Here is a 25,273-nt window from a genome sequence, read left to right as displayed (position 1 = left end):
AAAATGTTAGAAATAAATAGTCCGTTTTCAATTACTCTCCCCCCCCCTTCTTTGTTTCCTTGTCAAACTCGCTTTTTTATTGAAGATCTAGAAGAAAAACTGACTGCACATGAAATTCTGTTTAAATCTGCTGATTAAAACTGATTCGTTGTTGTAGACTTACTGTTAAAGACAGCAAACTGTTGATACACGTGTGAATGTAAGCATATCTGGACTAACGGGATTAGATACGGTTCAATATACACAGCTCAAGTTTTTACCTGTGCACGTGTGAAGACAATACTTGATCGAAATTTTCAAATGTTTTAGAGTAAATAACGAAAGTATAGAAAGACGTCAGTCTAGATAACGAGACCATGGCAAGAAATGTACAGTATTTCTTTTAAAAAAATCTTGGATGAACACGCATGCACGGACTAAGTATTTTTTTTTTTAATTAAACTGGGCTTTTTGTGTAAATTCCAGGTTACATATTTTACCTGCAGATTTCAGTGAATAAAGCAAATGAAATGGGAAAATGTTTTAAATAAAAATTAATTCTGACATATATCCAGATTTTTTTTTTTTTTTTTTTTTTTTTTTTTTTTTTTTGATTACGTGTATTAAACTGAAAATTCCATGCGAAAATGTGGCGATCGAACTTTTTGACAGTATGTTATATTGGCGATAACATCTTGAGTTGGTCAGAAGAGTGTAAACCGACACATATTATTTATATATATACATCGCTTTTATTTATTTTTTCTGGTGATTGAGAGGCGTTTACATTTTAACATGTTCGCTTTCAAATTCGGGTTATATACAGTCAAATTTAACGATTTATTAAATATATGATTTCAAAATTTTACATATTTTCTTTCTTATTATTTTTTTTTTTTTCAACTTTGTTGTTAGACAAGGGACGTAATATTATTAAAAACAATATACCTCTCTGCATTTGAGATTCCGAAAGAGAAATTCCCTTTCTCTCGTGTAAAATACAAATGATGTCTGTATTTCGTCATCATTTGAATAAAAAGACTTTGAATTGTTCAAAATCGAGGAAAATACTGAGTCAGCAATAAATGAAAAATATGTACATATATTCCCATGTCATATATTCAAATATAATTTATATGTTTTGCATTTGGAAAACTCTGAAGATGCTTATCTTAAGAAAAACAGCAAATATAAAGAATTTCTTTTACCGTTTACATTTAATTCATCGCCTGAAACATAAGAGTCTTTTCATCCATCAAAGTTGAAAATTAGCTTGTTGCCAGGGAATTTTTTTCTTTACCAGTGTTCCCATGGTTACCATGAACCAAAACATTTTTTTTTTCGTTTTCATTTTGCATACATGGTACATGTAAAAGCGAAAACTATTGCGCCGATGTAATTTATGTCTTCCATAAAAGCACTCGTCACTATGTGCTTTACATCTTTATTTTTTAAGTCAAAATAATACAACAAGTCAATAAAACTCTACTCTAATACTAAAAACTCTAAAAAGCACATATCTCATCTCTTTTCCCCAAACTGCTCCACCTTCTAAAGAAAACCAATCAAATGGTATAAAACTGAAATTGCAACATCAAAAGAAAGATGGTTGACAGTTGACGTTAATTAAGGCAGAATTCTCAATACAGAAATGATTAATCTTTAATCTCTACGCTGAATGTAAAATTATATACTGTCATTGATACTGTGGAACAGAATGGGAAGAGATGTCAAATTGATAAATATAACACAAAAGAAAAATACATAAATTCACTCCTTGACACTATGTGTGGAAATCATCAAACTTTCTTTTTTTTTCCTTTTGCATAATTTTTAGACAGACAGGTACTAACATTATTAAATATGGATATTTATTTATTCTTAGATACAGTGAAAATACTCAGTAATTGTCTATTCATTGTTGATTATTCAAATGATAACTTTGTTTAAAAAAGCTGCCTTAATTTAAAACATCGGGGGCCCATTTTACAAAAGAACTTACGACTAAGACCAAAAACTTTAGTTGATTTTAAAATTTTGCAAAATTATTTATCATGTTTGAAATTGCTAGCATAAAAATATCTTGCTAAATTCTTTTTTTTTTAATCAAAACCATTTTCAAGTCAATGTAAATTAGAAAGCAATAAGCAGAATTAAATTTTGGACTTAGTCGTAAGTTCTTTTCTAAAACGGGCCCCGGGTTCCTAGAAAACTAAGTTTGTCTACAGCTCTCTGGACAACCCACGGATTAAAATCTCCATAATTGAATGCATTATTCATCACACCGCAAAAACATAATTTGTAACCACAAGAATAATGCACTTACATTGATATGGTATGGTTGTTTTCATTATAATTATCATAATATTCTGAATAGTAAGCATATATTTTGAGTTCATTTGCTTTTGTTTTTATATTAAGATTATCACAATAAAATTATATCATATATTTGAATTTGTTCATGAATAATGATGTCATTATTTGCATTTGAACTGTTTATTAATAATGTATCTTATGATCGTTTTTTATTAGCATTTTTAGAGCAAAACAAAAATATGAGGTTTAAAGTCGATGACATTTTACATTGTTTTATCTTTTTCGTATATACATTAATATGATACGATTGTTACACACATGGTGTTTTTATTTAGCAATGCTCGTTTGGTGAGATGAGACAATTGCTGCACAATATGAAGACATACTATAAAAAAGGAATATATAAAATACTAAGACTTTTAAATGACTATTTTTTCAGCTCAAAATCTCTTGTTTACTTACATGTATTTCATAAGAATAAGGGTTATTAGTGTCCTTAACAAAGAAACAAAAAAGTGTTAAACAAATACAAAAATAGTCTTTCATGGAAAATTAAATAGTGCTAGTGAATCTTTTTCATTTCTATTTCCCTTTTCTATAATTTAAGTACTAACCCTGTGGATTGCTTTTATTCAACGAAAGAGACTTCGTGTTACATTTCTCACCAGTATCACCTTGCACAAAATAGGAAGCCGTTTTAGGGTGTCATGTTTTATCATTTTTTTTATATTATTATTGCAGGAAGAGAAAAAGAAAATTTAGTCAAATCACAGATGCTGCTAGCAACGTTCAAGACATGGTTTTAGGCTTATATAGGCAGGAAAAGTTCCAGTCAAGTTTGTCCACTCCATTTGCACTTTCCTTCATGAAAAGGGATATTCAAACAGAAGGAAAGACGGAATATAAAACAAAGGTCTTTGTTTCTCAGAATGGAATGGCCAACTGCACACATCTTGACGTGGATAAATACGATACATATAGTGCACCTTGTACGAGAGGAAAACAAGAAGAAAGTTGGCGATGCCATCAATTAAAATCGGGATAAATACAAGATATATTCCAGTTTAATAAAAGAAACAAAAGATGTTTTATCTTTTTCCTTTAGAAAAAAAAAACATGTAATTCTCTACAATTTATTTATTTATTTATTTTTCTTTTGTTCTTTTTCAGTCTTTTTTTTTATCAAATTAAACTACAGTAGTCGTACATTTCTCAACGCTGGACATATTTAACCCAACTCTGCAGTCACAAAAAATCTGTAAAGTCGCGAGTAGACATCATCAAAAGTCAATAATTGTATAAAGCTTAAAATACATAAATATGTAAAATAATATAATTGTTATACAATATGTGGCAATTATGTTGTAAAGTATATTAATATTTGAAAATCAACCTTGTAAAAGTTGACATTAGATCAACTTTACAGATCATTATTATATATTATTATACTTTCATGCTAAATACTAAAATCTGATTGGTTTAGATGCATTCAACAATCTGTAATGTTACCCTCAGCGTTAGCAACACACTTGACAACGGGTAACATTACGAAAACGCCTCATGCGTTCAAATCATGCGCGTACGGTACACCGTAGAATTCTGAAAACGTCAGTTGTGCGTTTGAAAGAAGCCGAATAAAGGACGTCAATAAAAGTTGCGTTCGATGTAGCTTACTTTTAAACAACAGACAGACGAAACATCCTTGCGAGTGCAAACTTTAGATGATAAAGGACTTTTTGTGTAGCAAACAAACAATGATGAGGTTGGTAATTCTTTTCCGAAGCTTTCTTTCTGAGAAAAATAGAAGCGGGGAGTTTGAAAGCTTGTTAAGCGTGAACTTAACGACGATCTCCGATCTCCGACATCCGATATCAATAAGACATTGAGTATAATAAAATAAATAGTGCACGTGTTTGAGGGTAACAGTTGAAATTGACACCCCTCGGAAAACCATTGTCAACCTCCGCTGACGCGTCGGTTGTTAATGGTTTTCCTTGGGGTATCAATTTCAACTGTTACCCCCCAAAACGTGCACTATTCATATAATATAAGAGCATAATGGATAATAACATACATTTTTTTTTCAAAAAAGTAAATCACTAGGCGCAATAGAACAGGTGAAGGTAATGGGTACTACATAGAAACTCATTGAGGGTGGCTAAAAGAGGGCGATTCCTCTTCTTAGGTGTGTGTCGATCTTAAATCTAATATTTCAGATAACGTTTACTAATGATTAATTATGAACGCAAAAAAGTCATCGGTTTTGAAGAAAAAGAATAGGCTAAAAGACATAGCACAAGATCACTTCACATTATATTTAATTTGAAGAAGATGAGAGAACGAGGCGGGCGAAGTTCCTATAGTGAAACAAAGATGAAGTGAAAAATAAAATCTTAATTATATCAGAATTTTCTTTGATATTTCATCTAACATGAAAGTATACTTTATGTAAAATCTCTACAATTTACAAAAATCTCACAAAGACTGAAATTATTTGCCTACAAAATAGCATACCCACACTAAAGGGGACAAAAAGGATCATTTTTTCTCTTACTTAAACAAAATTTTTCAATATGAGTGGGTCTTCGCTCCATTTTTTGAAAGTTAATTCTAAAAATTTGCATACAACTATACATTTTTATGGAGTAAAGACCCACTATACCTGAAAAGTACACTTTTATGACAAAACATTCGCATCTTTCCAAGAAATACTTGAAGTCCATTTAGTCAAGAGTCATATCACAAACATGATGTAAATGCCACTTTTCATTAGGAGCTGTGTAGCGTAGTGGCTAGCTTGGTAGTCTCAAAGCAATGTGATACTCGGGATTTTTCTCATAAGGGGTTCGAACCCCCACGAATACCATTTTCTTTTTTATAATGAAAAATAATTTTTTTTTCGAGATTTTTTTTTCCTCAGAAAAGTTTTATTAATCATAATTTCATAAATTTCAATAATGCGAACTTTACTTAAATATTTCATTCACAAATTAAATATGATTTTTTGAATATCTGAAGCTATAGGCATTCTGCACGCCATGCTCACCCATCTTCTTTCTGTATAAATAAAATAATATGTACTTTAAAAGGACATGTATATATGAGCCAGTGTATGAGAAAAGGGGTCTTATGACATAACATCATAATGCACAAAAAACGTCATAAACGTCAGAATATTGCGCGACGTCTTCATTTTCAAAGACGCTCCATTTCAAAGTGGAAATAGATTACTTATGCATTTGAACGTTATCAATTAATCATAATAGTCATCACCATCATGTGATCATGGATGAGGTCAGGTGAATTTCAGGTATTTATTAAAGATAATTTTACACATGTATGTACAATTTAGTCAACAATCATTAAGACCAATTATGTAACCTACCGACGCTAAGTACAGCTATAAAGATATAAATTGACTGTATTTAACAATAAGACATTGTAGCTGCTATAGATGCCAGGTATTACAAGTTGTATGAAACATCAATATATTAATTTAATAACAAGGAAAAAAATATAAGATTAAATCAGAAATGAATTGCAAAAACATTAATCAACATGAGCATGAGAGTCTTCTTTTTTCGGTCAGAAAAAAGCAGCTATGATGCGTTGAAGTAATTTTTGATACAACAGGCTCAAAATTGTGTACCGGTAAGAACTATTGGTTTAATTTTTTTTTAAATCTGGCATTTGCTCATCCAAAGATTGCAAAACAGAATTAAAGGCACTATTGAATACTTGCATCTTCACTTGTTATCAATTAAGACAGACCACTAACTGACCTCTAAAATTAAGGCGCCAGCACTCGTTTCTAATGAAAAAAAAATCAACAATGCAAATTTAAGTCGCCAGGCTTTTCTTATGCTCAAATTAAAAAAAAATGATGAAATATGAAGATAACGAACAGTATTTAATCTCGAAAGTCCAATGAAACGATGCAAAGAGTTTTGGAGCAGAGCAAACACGGACCTCAAAATTTAAAGGTGGAATCAGGTGCCATGGAGGAGTGAGCATCCCCTGCCGACCGGTCACACCCGCAATGTGCTCCTTGTCATGATCGGGAAACAAAAACAGGAAAAATCCGTAGACAGTTCAGTGTATAAATAATGGCCTAATAATCAGTATGAAAAAGTCAACCAGCATTTGACTCAATGATAGGTTGCATGTGCTGACAAACGAGACTGTTGATATCCTTGTTTCGTCAACTTGTTGGTAAATAGCTTGTTTCGTTTTAGAAATTGTTTGTACGTAGAGCATGCTCTTGCGTATCGAATCAACTGAGAGACATAAACCCCATATGCAGGTGATAATGGTATATTGCTACATAAGTACGGGAAGTTGACGATTGAAAAGTTGAAGTCATCATGTTTATCATAAAGCTTTGTTGTTATTTTATCATTAACGTCTTTTTCTAGTAAAATGATATGAGTTAATATAGGGAACGATGGGGGAAGACATGGGAGTTGCCTAAAGTGCGAGTACTTCCCCTTTTTCTAGTCGCAATAGTAAAGTAGGGGATAAAGTAAGTAGGAAATGTTTAAAGTAGAATTGTAAAAAGACCGTTTTTGCTTTGCAAATATTTTATACTTGACTGAACCCCCCCCCCCCCCCCCCAATCTTTTCACTGTCCACATGCAAATAAAATAAATAGATTTTTGTTTTCGATCTAAAAAAAAATCAGGCCTAACATGAAATTTAAGCCACTGGAATGCTTACAGATTTGAACTTAAGCATGCTTATAATATCCCCCCCCCCCCCAAAAAAAAAAAATTGATTGTTTCTTTTTAAGAAATGTTGATCTAATGAAATATTCTTTATAACTATAATAATATAGAGGAATGTTTACATGATTAACATTTTCTGCTCGTCCGTACAAATACGACCTAAACATGTGTAGACGATAGTTCTAATGACAACGAATTTCATTGCCAATCAATAAACCATATGACCCGTCCTATTTACTGCATTTCACACTTGTCCAAAAATTCCAAGGAACTTTTGGAAAATTTGAAATTACAAGATTTTACCAAAATCAACAGCTTAAAAACTTACGACTTTCAACTTTATACACAACCATTTCCCACGATAAATTAAAATCCAGGCTTTCCGATATCATTGACAGCTGCTTTTCCAATAAACATGGAACTCGTCAATTTACTTACCTTGTCATTGGTCATTTGCAAAATTATTTTGTTAAAAAACATTCTGATTGTACACACAAGTACTCTGAAGTTGACATTGAAAAGATGCTCGAGTTTCTGATAGACAATATCTTTGTGGTTTTTGGAGACCAGGTCTTCCAACAATCTACTGGAATTCCCATGGGTACCAATTGCGCCCTGTTATTAGCAGACCATTTTTATGTATTGATATGAAACAGAATTTCTCCAAAATCTTATACGTGAAAAGAAGAAAACACTTGCTGTGGCCTTCAGCTCGACATTTAGATATATCGACGACATATTGTCAATTAACAATGGTTATATCCATTCTTATGTCGATACGATATAACCCGGTGAGCTTGAGATAAAAGATGCTACAGAGTCTCACATGTACACATCTGTTTCATATTTGGATATTTTACTTGAAAAAGACGTTAATGGTAATCTAACTACCAAGCTTTATGATAAACGTAATGACGTGATAACTTTTCAATCGTCAACTTCCCTTACTTATGCAGCAGTATACCTTCATATCCTACATATGAGGTTTATATCTCTCAGTTGATTAGATATGCAAGAGCCTGCTCTACGTATGTACAATTTTTAAAACGAGGTAAATTCTTGACAAACAAGTTGATGATACAAGAATATCAGCAGTCTCGTTTAAAGTCATCATTTCGTAGGTTCTATGGTCGAAACAATGACCTTGTCAGCAAATACAATTTATCATTGAGTCAAATTCTGACTGACGTTTTTCATACTAATTGTTAGGCCATTATTTACACACTGAATTGTCGACGGATTTTTCCGTTATTTCCCGATCATGACAAGGAGCACACGGCGGGTGTGACCAGTCGGCAGGGGATGCTCACTTCACCATGGCACCTGATCCAACCTCTGATGTTTTTGGGGTCCGTGTTTGCTCAGCACCTATTTTGTAATGTTTAATGCTTTTTTCAGCTTGGATACTGTTTGTTTTCCCCATATATTTCATTTGGAATCAGGAATTGCCAGGGGCAGCTTTCTTATTGGCCGCCAGGAAGCGGGTGATTATATGTTATGCTTTTCAGAAAGAGACATGATTTACTTTCAATATGAAATAACTTTATTTTCTATTTTATCAAAATATACTAGAAACATGCATTTAATCATAAGTTTGATAAATGCAATTTATTTAAATGTATACTGTATTATATATAAAATAATATAAATATATATATATATATATATATATATATATATATATATATATATATATATATATATATATATATATATATATATATATATATATATATATATATATATATATATATATATATATATATAATTCGTGATCGCGGCATCTATCTCAAATTCGTTAATACGCAATTTCATTAAAGCGATCAAATGATATCTTTTCTATCATTCGCATCTTTTCGAGACTTTCTGACAAGCTCGGACAAACATCTCGAATGTATTTACTTTACCGTATGATATATTTTAGATTTATTTATATCTCATATTATATGAATTTAAATTCTAAGCTCTATAGATAAGAGGCTTATCTATATTCATATCAATTTTCGTGAAAACGCGGGATTGTTAAGGCTACACCCAGAGATATCATAATTGCCTTTACAATATGATGTCATAGTAAGCTGTATGACGTGAACTTTAGAAATAATGATTTCTTAATATCTATATTTAAAGTTTAATTTCAGGTCAAAGAAATGAATGGAATCATTCAAAACATAATATAAACTAAATCTTGTCGTTTTTGGGTGGTATAATTAGCTAAGTATTTAGCACCGGGGTTAAATACCAAACCCATAACTATTGATCAAATATTTGCCGAGTGAAGTTAAACGTGACAAGAATTCATGTAAACAAATAGATGAAATGGGAGTTTTAAAGCATAAACCGTGAATGTTATGTGTGTTTCATAAGGAATTGAAGATTAAGAATCAGGTACGCTGATATTTTCTTATCATGTTTTCTTCAAATGAACACAGGCAGTGTTTTGAAATCCCGATCAGCCTTTCCTTTGTCGTTCTATAACAACAAAGATGCAAAAGTTCAACACTTCGCCGCACACTTTGAATCAAACTTTTTGTTTGTATCGAAAGCTTGTATTCTATAGTACTTGGAAAGTGCTGCTAGATTCGTGTGGTTAACATGAATTGATGAATTGATAACAATTCCTTGACCGTATGTATAAAATGTAAAAATTTTGGTAAGGTTTCATGTGAAACTTTGTAATATTTTTTCTTGTGTCGGGAGAGTAGGATTCTAGCAGCAGTTTTCTTGTTTTTACATAATTATTTTCACTTAAAGAAATGAATAAGCTCCGGGGTAGTGTTGAACTTTTCACATTTTCACTCAGGCAATTTTTCTATTTATAGACGTCACGTGATGACGTCGTAGTGGAGTGCTTCTTTTAGCCCAAGACTCAATGACGTCTATACAAGGGATAATAATAGTAAATGTTTTATGTATGACTTTTGCGATTTATCAATGTTACATTTTACGAAAAAAGTCTAAATTCGCCGAAATATGACCCTGGTACTGCCTTAACATACCTGCGAAGGGAAGTTGTTATGGACGTCTACGTAATACATTCGTCTGTCGGAAAAGACTGAGAAGTCAGGATTGCTTACTTTTAGACGAGCAATGAAATATATGGAGACAACGAACAGTATTCAAGCTCAAAAGTTCATTAATCAATACAAAATAGGAGCAGAGCAAACACGGACCTCCAAACATCAGAGGTAGGATCAGGTGCCATGGAGTGAGCATCCCCTGCCGACTGGTCACACCCACCGTGTGCTCCTTGTCATGATCGGGAAATAACGGAAAAATCCGTCGACAATTCAGTGTGTAAATAATGGCCTAACAATTAGTGTGAAAAACGTCAGTCAGCATTTGACTCAATGATAAATTGTATTTGCTGACAAGGTCATTGTATCGCCCATAGAACCTACGAAATGATGACTTTAAACGAGACAGCTGATATTCTTGTTTCATCAACTTATTAGTTGATAATCTACCTCGTCTCAGAAATTATACATACGTAGAGCAGGCTCTTGCGTATCTAATCAACTGAGAGATATATACCCCGTATGCAGGTGATGAAGGTATACTGCTGCATAGGTAAGGGAAGTTGACGATTGAAAAGTTAAAGTCATCACGCTTATCATAAAGCTTGGTTGTTAGATTACCATTAACGTCTTTTTCAAATAAAATATCCAAATATGAAACAGATGTGTCAGACTCTGTGGAATCTTTTATCTCAAGTTCAAAAGGATATATCGTAACGACATAAGAATGGAAATAGCCATTGTTAATTGACAATACGTTGTCGATATATCTAAATGTCGAGTTGAGGGCCACAGCAAGTGTTTTCTTCTTTTCACGTATAAGATTTTGGACAAATTCTGTTTCATATGAATACAAAAAAAGCTTTGCTAATAACGGGGCGCAATTGGTACCCATGGGAATTCCAATAGATTGTTGGAAGACCTGGTTTCCAAAAACCACATAGATATTGTCAATCAGAAACTCAAGCATCTTTTTAATGTCAACTTCAGAGTACTTGTGTGAACAATCAGAATGTTTTTTAACAAAATAATTTTGCAAATGACCAATGACAAAGCAAGTATATTTACTTGCTTTTTCGGAATTTGTTTTTCATTCTACAAAAAATAAATAAATAAATAAATAAATCTGGGTATTTCTCTGCCTTAAAAGACAAAATTACTCTCACAAAACTCAATGGAAAAATACATTATGGACCTTTCAATAATATTTTTTTTTTAATTCAATACAACGGATTCTTGAATTAGTTATAACAAATTTATTTCGTTATTACAGATTTTTCAAGTTGCTACAAAATAATTTCAACTTGAAAATTGACGGAAATTATTTCCACAGTTTCTAAAATGTGTTACATAAATCAGATGGAGTTTAATTAAACAAATTTCAAAGCTCATCAATTGTGTTCAATTCACTAAATTGAATTCATCATAACTAATTATGATGAAGAAAATGAAAACAGTTTTCAGTTTTCTATCAACCCGATTATGATAAAAGAAGTACAAGATAGAATAGAAAATTATTTGAAAAGGAATAACGTTGTACAACAGCCTCAAAAGAACTGTCTGTTTTAATTTCTTTTCAAAGATCGCTATGCACTATGCTGGTATTTGCTCATCCAATGACTGCAAAAGAAAATTAAAGGCATACTTGAATATTTCCATTTTCACTTGTTATGAATTAAGGAAAACCTCTAAGTGAACTCTCAAGTGCTGGCTCTCAATGCAAATATATATATATATATATATATATATATATATATATATATATATATATATATATATATATATATATATATATATATATATATATATATATATATATATATATATATATATATATATATATATATATATATATATATATATATCGCCTTTGCAAATTTATATTCGCCAGGAAAACTTTTCCAAATTTAAAAACTGATGTGAGGCAATATAGGGACCGATGGAGGTAGACATGGTAGGAGTTGCTTATTGTGCGAGTACCTCCCCAATCTTTTCACTGTCCACATGAAATTAGTGCATTCCACCAAAAAAAAAATATTTTACTTAAATCTGAAAAAAGGCTTACATAAAATAGCCAGTTAAATGACAAGAAGTTTTAATTTAAGGATGCTTGTAAGCTCTAATATTCAAAAAAGGAATCGATCGTTTCTTTTACAGAAATTTTAATCTAATGAAACATTCTTTATAACAATAATAATATGGGAGATTGTTTGCATGATTAACATTTTCTGTTTGAAGCAGAATTGTAAAAGGACCGTTTTTGCTTTGTAAATATTTTATATTTGACTAACCCCCCCCCCCCCAATCTTTTCAATGTCCACATGCAATCAATGTATTCGCCAAAAAATAGATAGATTTTTTTTAATCTAAAAATAATTTAGGGCTAACATGAAATATAAGCCACTTGAATGCTTACAGATTTGAAGTTAAGCATGATTATAAACTCTAATATTCAAATTAAAAAAAAAAACTGTTTTTTTCAAAGAAATGTTGATCTTATGAAATATTCTTCATAACTATAATGCTATCGAGAAATGTTTACATGATTAACATTTTCTGCTCTTCCGTACAATTACGACCTAAACGATAGACGATATTTCTAATGAAAAATAATTTAATTGCCAATCAATTGACTATATCACTCGTCCAAAGAACTTCATTTCACTCTTGTCCATTATCTGAAATCAGTAATTGCCAGAGGCAGCTTTGTTATCGGCCGCAAGGAGGCGGACGATTATATATTATGCTTTTCGAAAAGTGACATGATTTACTGTTAATATGAAATAACTTTATTTTCCATTTTATCAAAATATACTAGAAAATGCATTTAATCATGAGTTTGATAAATGAAATTTCTTTAAATGTATTCTGTTTTATCTAAAATTCGTAATCGCGGCATCTATCTCAAATACGTTAATACGCATTTTCATTAAAACGATCAAATAATATCTTTTCTATCATTCGTATCTTCTCGAGCCTTTCTGACAAGCTTGGAAAAACATCACGAATGTATTTACTACACTGTATGATATATTTTAGATTTATTTATGTCTTATATTATATGAATTTAACCTCTAAACTCTATAGATAAGAGATTTCTCTACATTCATATCAATTTTCATGAAGAGGGAAGTAGTTATGGACGCCTACGTACATGTATTACCTCCGTCTATCGAAAAGGACTGAGAAGTGGCGATTGCTTATTTTTAGATGAGTAAACCTATTGTGTAATGGTTTATTCCCACCTAGCCAACATTTTGAATTCCTTTTTCCCATCTTGCCGGGATTGGAATTTTTAAAACCTGGATTTCACCTGTGTATAATCTGTTTAAGGCTTATTACCTTAATTTTCACCTGTGTTGTATAAGTTCATTCTCAAAATATTAATATTTCTTTTATTAATATTAGTTAATCAAGTTCTACATATTAATTCTTTTAAAATGCATACATATCTGTATGTATCAATACCATTTTCATAAAGAAATGAAATAATTTTAATTAATTTTCATTTTTGAATGGAAAATCGAAAGTGAATAGAGAATGTTTAAAATAATTTCGGCAAATGAATAACTAAATTAAAGAATAATTAATTGAATTAATTCATCAACATACAGATAAATATTTTTTTTGACGATAAACAACTGAATATGTTGGATTATCTCTTAACTAATACAATTAAGAGATAAAAAAAATAAGAAAAAGAATTTAATTTATTTTGCAGAAATACTACTAATAAGGACTATTATGAGTGCATGATATGAAAAGAGACAGTGGTTGAGATTGTATACTTATAAGTACATGTAAGGTATTTTTCATCACCTGTATGAGATCTAGTCTTTTATGATACATTTTTATATCTGATAAGAATTGAATACATCTTATCGACAAAAAGTCGAAAGGATAAGAAACAACTTAGAATATCTTCTGTTAATCCAACATTTTGAAAAATTTTCATAATTTAATTTAATATATATTCTCTACCGGGAAAACATTAGTAGTTATTTATCAGATGCACATGCATGTATAATGAACAAATTTGTAAATGATAAAACATTCTTCGTTAGAGAATGTAATGTTGTTGTATATTTTCAAAAAAAAAAAAATGTGATATAAAAATAATGTATTGAGTATATTTATTTGAAAATGAATACTTTTGTATACATATTATTGTTATCAGTCATCATATTCTATCTCTTTACGGTATTTTTTTAATACGGAATAGAGATTAAAGATTTCAAAAGCATTAGTATCAGTACCTTACTTTTACTTCACATATATTTTTGAATTCTTACACGCGTACATTTACTTTGTGCAAACCTGAGGTTTCAATCGCCTCTGGGCATGATTGACAGAAAGACAATACATGTTATTTGCGTATCAGTGTTACATATCGCTGGTCAACAGTGACACTAATTTCGATCTTCGTACTGCAAATATTCTTGTTTCAATAAATTCGGTTATGAATTTTATTTCTAGATTTATCTATATAATTTGGAATATAATCTGCGGTATTCGCTTGCGTTAATTTGCACGTGCATGTTTATAGAATAAAACACTTAAAAATAATATTAGGGAATAATACGATAATTAAATCGGCATGTTGATGAAAATAATCATGACCAAGCTCCAACGCCAACACGAATTGCGTGCAGAGTAATAAGGGGCTTGGCCTTGCTCCATAATCAAAAGATCTATTTTTAACTAATTCTGGCAGAAAAATAAGCCATTCAATTTATACGGAAACAAAAATCAATCGCAGGAAATAAACAAATCGATTTAATATGGATTTAAAATTACCATTACACATGATTTTTTTTTCTGTATGAAATAGTTCTATTTGCTAAAAATAATAGAAATATAATATTTTATATTTCAAAATTGCACATCTTTATTCTTCTCATTTACCAAAATCAATCAGGTTGCTAGACAAGAGATGGGATATTTAAAAAAGCCCTTCAGAATTGAGATTCCGAAAGAAAAATTCCTTTTCTTTCATGTTAAATACAAATGATATTTGTGTTGGGTCAGCATTTGAATGAAAAGACTTTGAATTGTTCCAAAATCAAGGAAAATACTGGGTCAGCAATAAACGGAAAATATGTACATGTATTTCCATGTATATCATAGACATATATTCAAATATAGGTTCAATGTCTTGCATTTGGAAACCACTGAAGATTCTAATCTGAAGAATAGCAGCTGATGAAATAATTTTTCTTTTTACCGTTAACATGTAATTCAAGGCCTGAAAGATAAGAGATTTTTATCCACCCAATTTAAAAATTTGCTGGTTGCCAGGGAAATGTCTGTACCAGTGTTTCCATGGTTTCAATGAACCAAAGCATTTTTTTTTATTTCGCATACAATGTTCATGTGCAAGAGAAAACTATGTGTGGAAAATCATCAAAATCTGAGAACTTTCATTTATCACCTTTTTCATGGTTTATACAAAGACATGTACTAGAGTTATTAAATACCGATTTTTCAGTGATTCTTAGATACACTGCAGCCTTTTCACTTCAGACATTGAATTTGAATATGTCTTTTATAACAACTAGTTCTTCGGTGAAAATACCCAATAATTGTCTATTAGGTATTGATTGTTTAAAAGAAAAATTAATTTACAAAGGTGCATTAATTTAAAATACCGGGTTCCTAGTCAACTAAGTTTGTCTACAATTCTTTGGACAACCCACGGAATAAAATCTCCTTAATTTAATGCATTATTCATTGCACCACAAAAACATAATTTGTAACCACAAGAATGATGCGCTCCCTTTTTCATCCCTATATATAAGAATCTGGCAGTATGGTTTAAATACAAATCAAAATTTGCAGAACTTGTTAAATTGTGGGAATTGCACACTGACAAGGTATGGTTGTTTTCATCATTAATAACATTATCATATTAACCTTGATAGTAAGCATATTTTTGTGTCAATTTCCTTTTGTTTTTATATTAAGATTATCACAGTTATATTATATCATTTATCTGAGTTTTTTCATGAATAATGATGTCATTATCTGCATTTGAACTGATTATTAATAATGTAACCTTCAATCGGTTTTTCCTCTTTATAAGCATTTTATAGGGCAACACAAAAATATGAGGTTTAAAGTCGATGATATTTTTACATTGTTTGATTATTAATATGACAAGATTGTTACACGCATCATGTTTTATGGAACAATTCTTGTGTGGTGATATATGTCTCTCTTAAATAGATATAAATCCTGATTACACAACTCAGGTTAAAATAAAATAAAAAAGACTTTTAAATGACTATTTTCTCAGCTCAAAATCTTTCGTTTACTTACAAGTATTTAACAAGAATAGGTTTTTGTATTGTCCTTAGCAAAAAAAAAAAAAAAATTAACAAATACAAAAATAGTTCCTACACGGAATATAAAATAGTGCTAGTGACTCTTTGTTAATTTCTATTTCTTTCTTGCAGAATTTACGTACTCACCTGTTTACTGCTTTTTTTCAACGAAAGAGACTTCGTGTTACATTTTCACCAACATCACCTTGCACAAAAAGGAAGCCGTTTTTATTAAGAATATAATATTAACCTTTGATTTGAAAGGGAACCTTCGATTGGAAAAGAGGGTGTAATTTTTTAACATTTTTATATTATTATTGCAGGAAGACAAAATGAGTTTTAGTCAAATCACAGATGCTGATAGCAACGTTCAAGAAATGGTTTTGGGCTTATACAGGCAGGGAAAGTTCCAGTCAAACTTGTCCACTCCATTTGCCCTTTCCTTCAAGAAAAGAGATATTCCAACAGACGGAAAGACGGAATATAGAATAAAGGTCCTTGTTTCTCAGAATGGAATGGCCAACTGCACACATCTTGACGTTGATAAATACGATACATATAGTGCCCTTCTGCGAGAGGAAAGCAACAAGAAAGTTGGTGATATCATCAATTAAAATCGGGCTAAAGGCTAGACTTATTCCAGTTTGATCAAAGAACCTTTTTTCTATATTCGCAAAAAATATATTTTATCTTTTTCCTTGCAATAAAAAAATTCCGACCATTTTTTTTTTCTTTTTTATTCATTTTTTTTTTTTATAAAATTGAGTTCCAATTGTCATTTTCCCACGCTGGACATATTTAATCCAACTCTGCGGTCACAAAAACCGCAAAGTTACGAGTAGACATCATCAGAAGTCAATAATATTATAAAGTATTACAATACAAATTGTAGAATAATGTAATTATTTTACAATATGTAGCAGTTATGTTGTATAGTATATAAACATTTGAAAATAAGACTTGTACATATTGACATTAGATTAACATCACAGATCAGCATTATGTAATATAAGAACATAATGGATAATAACATACTATGTTTCCTAAAAAGTAAATTAGTAGGCGCAATAGAACAGGTGAAGGTAATGAGTACTATATAGAAACTCATTGAGGGTTGCTGAAAAAGGGCGATCCCCCTCCTTAGGTGTGTCGATCTTAAATCTCAAACTTCATAAAGTTTACTAATAATTAGTTAGAAGGCAAAAATAGTAATTTTTACACACTGAATTGTCGACGGATTTTTTCATTATTTCCCGATCATGACAAGGAGCACACTGCAAGTGTGACCGGTCTGCATGAGATGCTCACTCCTCCATGGCACCTGTTCCCACCTCTGACTTCTTAGAGGACCGTGTTTGCTCTGCTCCTGTTTTGTAATGTTTAATGGACTTTTGAGCTCGAATACTGTTTATATCCGTATTTCAAACAACAAATAAACTTCCCATCCTTCCCATCCTTTTAGCGTTCTCTTTCGTCTTAATAGGTGTAAGAATAACGCAGCCTTGCAAAATACACAGATCAGGAAAGAACAATTTACGTTTCACAAGTTGACAAATAACAAGTCTAAAATTACAAGCGGACATGTGCATTAACTTGCATTAAATTTTTATTTATATTGGATAGATCTAAATAACATAGTGTGGTAGATCAGTTGATAATTTGTGATTTACACTTTATGGTTTACATGTGTACAATTTTAGAATTACAGAGTTTGGATTTTGAACCCTTTGGATTTTTATATCATTGTAGCTCATATTTCTGTAAACTGCACGAAATTTGTTTTTCATTCTATAAAAATACATAAATAAATAAATAAATCTGGGTATTTCTCTGCCTTAAAAATCAAAATTAATCCCACAAAGCTCAATGAAAAAAATCATTATGGACCTTTCAATAATATATTTTTTTTAATTCAATACAACGGATTCTTGAATTTTAAAACAAATTTATTTCGATATTACAGATTTTTCAAGTTGCTACAAAATAATTTCACCTTGAAAATTGACGGAAATTATTTCCACAATTTCTAAAATGTGTTACATTAATCAGATGAAGTTTAATTAAACACATTTCAAAGTTCATCAATTGTGTTCAATTGCGTTCAATTCACTAAATTAAATTCATCATAACTAATTATATCGAAGAAAATGAAAACAGTTTTCAGTTCTTTATAAACCCGATTATGATAAAAGAAGTACAAGATAGAATAGAAAATTATTTGAACAGGAATTAAGTGGTACAACAGCTTCAAAATTTTGTACCTTAAGAACTGTCTGTTTTAACTTTTTTTCAAAGATCGACACACATATGCACTATGCTGGTATTTGCTCATCCAATGGTTGCGAAACAAAATTAAAGGCATACTTGAATACTTGCATTTTCATTTGTTATGAATTAAGGAAAACCTCTAAGTGACCTCTAAAATTAAGGCTCCAGCGCTGGCTCTAAATGCAAATATATATATATATATATATATATATATATATATATATATATATATATATATATATATATATATATATATATATATATATATATATATATATATATATATATATATATATATATATATATATATATATATATATATATATATATATGTATGTATGTATATGTATATGTATATATATATATATATATATATATCGCCTATACAAATTTATAGACGCCAGGAAAACTTTTCTTATGCTCCAAATTTAAAAACTGAATGTGAGTCAATATAGGGACCGATGGGGGCAGACATTGGAGGGGTTGCTTATACTACGAGTATCTCCCCAATCTTTTCACTGTCCACATGAAATCAATGCATTCCACATAAAAAATATTTTATTTAAATCTGAAAAGAATAGGCCTAATATAAAATAAAAGCCAGTTAAATGCAAAAAGGCTTTAATTTAAGGATGCTTGTATGCTCTAATATTAAAAAAATCGGTCGTTTCTTTTTTCAGAAATTTTAATCTTATAAAACATTCTTTATAACTATAATAATATCGAGGATTGTTTGTATGATTTCTGTTTAAAGCAAAATTGTAAAAGGACCGTTTTTGCTTTGCAAATATTTTATACTTGACTGACCTCCCCCCCCCCCCCCCCCCCCCCAATCTTTTCACTGTCCACATGCAATCAATGTATTCGCCAAAAAATATATAGATTTTTTTTTTGTCTAAAAGAAGAACAAGTCTCACTAAGGTTTACCTGTTGTCCCCGGTTACTCGTCAAATTTCGAACATTTGTTAAAAGTTTTAAAAATTAAATTTTATTGTTAACTAATGTCTTTATTATTTGAAATCATCTAAAAATGTCAAACAATAAGATATAGGCAGTATACGAAGCTGAGTGTTGAAGGTAGTGTCCTTTGATTTTCATGAATATCAAAAGAAATCAGTGACAGGTTCACACTTCAAAGCTTTCGTAAACACCGAGCACAGGTTTGTTCAGAGTCGAGTTTGAAATATAATGTGTATATTATATGTGTAAAGGTTGAATGAAAATATCTTTGTTGAACAACCTTGTGCTCTATGTTTTCTAATTAAAAGTATTGTGATTTTGAATCTCTTCGCTGACTTCATTTACGTGCGATTTACCTCTTTATGAACTGATTGGAATCATAACTAGCCACGTGGATTTGTATCGTAACGGGTAAATGCCCTCGATAAACGTGGTAGTTATCAGTTGAAACGTACTCAGTTTTATATGGATCAGCATGGACTTGATTGGTTCATCTTGTTATAGCTTTTATTGCCAAAGTTTTGTAAATAGAAAATTGTATTTGTAGTTGTTTGTGAATCTTGAACATATTATTCGTCTTTGAAAGAAAAATATCATACCAAGATCTTCTTTTTATAGTATCTAATCTAAAATCTCCGCCCATTTCTATGTAATACAGAAACCGTAGTCTGATCGGGGGAAAATGTTCAGGCAATTTTAGTGCGATAGGTGTTCAAAATAGGCTTGTATTTTTTAATACGTTTAATTATTCATTATAAATCCACAATGTTTTAATTAGAAATACTTCGTTATACACAATGAAAACAAACAAAATACCGGATGCTTATATTTACCCGATAAACCAAGGGTATAAAAAGGGACCACGCTACTATACTTTAGTAAAATACTCCTTTAATTACCAATCAATTGACTATATCACCCGTTCAATGTACTGCATTTCACACTTGTCCAATATCTGGAATCAGTAATTGCCAGGGGCAGCTTTGTTATCGGCCGCCAGGAGACGGACGATTATATGTTATTCTTTTCGAAAAGTGACATGATTTACTGTTAATATGAAATAACTTTATTTTCTATTTTATCAAAATATACTAGAAACATACATTTAATCATGAGTTTGATAAATGCAATTTATTTAAATGTATTCTGTATTATATAAAATTCATGATAGCGGCATCTATCTCAAATACGTTAATACGCAATTTCATTAAAACGATCAAATAATTGCTTTTCTATCATTCGCAACTTCTCGAGCCTTTCTGACAAGCTTGGAAAAACATCTCGAATGTATTTACTTCACCGTATGGTATATTTTAGATTTATTTATATCTTATATTATATGAATTTAAACTCTAAACTCTATAGATAAGAGATTTCTCTACATTCATATCAATTTTCATGAAAAGGGAAGTTGTTATGGACGCCTACGTACATGTATTACCTCCATGTATCGAAATGGACTGAGAAGTGGCGATTGCTTATTTTTAGATGAGTAAACCTATTGTGTAATGGTTTATTCCAACCTAGCCAAAATTTTGAATATCTTTTTCCCATCTAGGCGAAATTAGAATTTTTAAAACCTGGATTTCACCTGTGTATAATCTGTTTTAGGCTTATTACCTTAATTTTCACCTGCGTTGTATAAGTTCATTGTCAAAATATTAATATTTCTTTTATTAATATTAATAAATCAAGTTCTACATATTAATTCTTTCAAAATACATACATATATGTATGTATCAATAGCATTTTTAAAAAGAAATAAAATATTTTTTATTTAATTTACATTTTTGAATGGAAAAGTGAAAGTAAATAGAGAATGTTAAAAATTATTTCGACAAATGAATAACTAGATTAATGAATAATTTATTAAATTAATTCATCAACATAGAGATGAATACTTTTTTTGGACGATAAACAACTGAATATGTTGGATTATTTCTTAACAAATACAATTAGGCAAGGGAAAAACAGAATTTAATTTACAGTACCCGCATCGTTATTCTTTACAGTATACACGATACGATAGGATAAACGCACGATAGGATAAACTCAAAACACGATAAACGCAAAACACGACAAACGCAAAATACGATTAACGCAAAACACGATAGACCTGATAAACGATCTTTACGATAGGATAAACGCAAAACCTGATAGGATTGTTTCAAAATGCGAAACGTATTTTGACAAGACGAATTGTTTCCCTTTTAGATATACTGTAGCATGATGATTTTAGTTACTTACAAAGCCGAAAATCTAAATGTTTAAATATATTAAATGTATCATGATTAAACATTTGAGGTAACTATGCTTTGTACAAGAAACATGTTTATTTTTTGTCAATAATGGATAGTCACCAAATTCAAACTGTAATTATTTTAGATAAATTGCACTCTATGGTGGAAATTATGCGAATGTTTGTATAAATATTGAAATGTCGAAATTCCCTCAAATCGTTAAACTTGAATTTTAGTCGCTAAATAACAGAAATTTAATGATGGTGGCTCAAAAATTCCGTAGACAATCAAAGTTTTACAACCAGGTGCAACAATTCATGAAACGCTATAAATATATTCAGTATTTTAACAAATAAAACCTTATAAATTTATTATCTAATATTGAGTATATACCCGGAAGAAGTCTTTGTAATAAATGAAATATTTGGATTCAATATCTTCAGCTAGAAATCTGTGATGTATCCAAAATCGCATTAATTTTAATAATCTGTATTTAATAATTCAAATCTTACGTAATAATTTACTAGTCAGTTTAGGGGAAATAATATATATATAAATATATACATATTACATTTTAAAGTTAACGCTTTCTCCTTAAAGGTTTTATGAATTTGCTTTAATTCATTTTATTTATTTATTTATTTATTTATTTATTTATTTATTTTTTGGACGTTTTAAACACGTTACTTGCTGAAATATGCTATTTGCGTTGACACAGACTGTGCACTGGACTGTGATTATATAATCTCTCCTAAATAAATATACATGTATATGTCACAAATATATATCCGATCCGGTAAACATAGAAAATTAATCATTTACATATTCCAAGTACATATACATTGTATATGTATATATGAAGAAGGATAACGGCCGAAAGAAATCGAATTTAACAAAATTAATAAACATCATTAGGTCATCTAGTATCCGAAAATATCGCATTTCCATTCTTTTGTATTTCGTGTACCTAAAAATGTTACAGTGTACCAACATGTGTAGTATAGAGTAAAAATATAATGCTCATATAATATCGCCCATCAAAAATAATGGCTTTAGTCTCTTTTGTTTACTTGTCAAAACATTTCTATTTAGACCCCCCCCCCCCCCGCCCCTATAGAAATGAAAATTCTTTCTACACAAACCTCGCCCACCTGTTTTTCCGCGAATTTATTTTTGCAACCTGTCTGCTTTTCCGCGACTACCCCATACTGCTTTTCCGCGATTGAATTTTACTATAAGTTTTCTCCTTTTTTCGATACTTCCTTTCCGCGATTTTTAAATTGTCACGGTAAGTACTTTACATCAAACTGTTGCCGATATTTACCCGGATTATCATGTATCTCCCAGTAAAGTTCTACTCGATAGTACCACATTGTGATAAAAAATTGAATGAATCACATATTACACTGGTCGGTGATGTTTTAGATGCCAAGGAAATTGTTCATTACGAACCAAATCATCAGTTAAGAAGAAGAAAACAAAAACAAAAAATAAAGCCGGTTGATAGCAGTGGGAAAGAGTTTTTACCTGACTAACGGAAGTGATAAGTGCTAAAATAAATCGCAAGAAAGCAAAAAAATATAATCGCGGAAAAGCAGTATAATTTGTCGCGGAAAATCAGGATTCTTTTCGCAGAAAAGCTGGTTATAAATATTCACATTGACAGAATTTATATCTACCATAGCTACGCGTATGCTAAGCTTATTCACACACAAATAAATAATAATGTCAAATAAATTTCCACAGTATGACAAGAAGATTTTCGGACTGAATAATTGTAAATCAATTCTATTACACTTTGTATTAATTGTAACTAAACTTATCTTATATATAACTATATCGGCAAAATAAAACAAAACTTCGTAAATTATGAAAGTCTTAATCCCACGTGAGGCACAGTAAGCGCAGGGGGGGGGGGGGGGGGGGGCACTAATCATGCACTCAAATAAGAAAAAGATCCGATTCAAAAAGCAAAAAAAAAAATTAAAAAAATGAAAATATAGTCAAGTAAAATATGTAATCGATAAACACTAATAAAATTAAATTCAAGGCATTTGCACGTCTTGTGTATCGAAGCAAAACCGGGCGATTTCATTAAAATTTTTACATATATCTTTTGAGGAGCCTTTAATAGCGAAAAAAAAAAATCATACGAGGCAAAGTTCGTATTTTTCTATTAGAGTAATTTACCATATTCTTCGATTAATATTTTATTTTAAATTTGATCAGATCAATCATGTTTAAGGGTGTAAACCAATAAGAAGTATATAAAAGTAAAAAAATGAATTAAATCAATGGAGTGTTGGGACAAATCTCGCATATATTTCATTTGATTCATTTATTTAGTTTTTAATTAGTAACTGAAGTGTACATTTTCTTAGTACAGTGTACAAAATAAGTGTTGTTCATAAAAATTATGAACATTATCCAGAAAATGAGTTTATGCATTATATTGATACCCAGCAGGGTTCAAGGTAAATACTTGACTCCAGGTGAGAGAGAGCAGTTCAGGTATGTTGATGTTGAATACACATGGGTCAAGGTAGTGGTAGGGGGTTAGGTCTTGACCTGACAGGGAGACAGTGTACTTATTAGGCAGGTACATATAGGTGTCAGTTCTCTTGGTACTGGAGCGCTTCCGTCTGTCAGTTACAGTATATACTCAGTTTATTTCCTTGCCGAAATAGGTAAGATGTATACTGATTTTTCCCCCATTTTCTAAAAGCAGCAGTAAGTTAAAATGGCTAAACATCTACATTATCATATATAATTATCATAATTATGATGAATTAAAAAGAGCATGCTCATGCATTATAAATTTTTATTCATTTTTTAGTTAGACACATCAGATAAACAAATAAATAAAAAAAAATAAATAAATAGGAACTACATACTTGAACGTACAGACAAAATTTGTAAATGTTATCAAGATCATGAATTACATTGAATATGCCTTTATGAATCATTTGGAAACAATAATTTAAATAATTGATTGTGCATCCATTTAGACTATAGGCATAAAAATATAACTACATGTATGTTACCGGACGATGCTTTTCAAATATTAATAAAAAAGTGCTTCTACTAGTATTTCTGAATAACTTGTTATTAATTAATTATTGATTAAAAACAAAAAGCCTTATATAGATGCTGATATTTTTTTTTCAATTTATTTATTTTTGCACACATACCTACTGTTTCATGTTTCTATAATTGTCAAAAGAAAGTTAATAAAGGTCTACCTTTTTGTGACTCTTTAAAGAAATTATAATATATATATATATATATATATATATATATATATATATATATATATATATATATATATATATATATATATATATATATATATATATATATATATATATATATATATATATATATATATATATATATATATATAATTTTGACAAAAAACATTTTTTACAAATCGACAATTTGAATTA

General features: G+C 30.2%; 1 pseudogene; it reads left to right on the top strand.

Moving 5' to 3' along the window:
- Positions 1–16,691: 16,691 nt before the first annotated feature.
- LOC133204313 (uncharacterized) overlaps positions 16,692–25,273 on the top strand; it is an 85,077-nt pseudogene continuing 76,495 nt past the window's right edge.

The sequence above is a fragment of the Saccostrea echinata genome, unplaced genomic scaffold (genome assembly GCF_033153115.1).
Source record: "Saccostrea echinata isolate AGI-Se365-2 ecotype Australia unplaced genomic scaffold, CSIRO_AGI_Sech_v1 ptg000052l, whole genome shotgun sequence".
Classification (NCBI taxonomy): domain Eukaryota; kingdom Metazoa; phylum Mollusca; class Bivalvia; order Ostreida; family Ostreidae; genus Saccostrea; species Saccostrea echinata.
The sequence above is the reverse complement of the archived record's forward strand: the minus strand, read 5'-3'. Positions and strand labels throughout refer to the sequence as shown.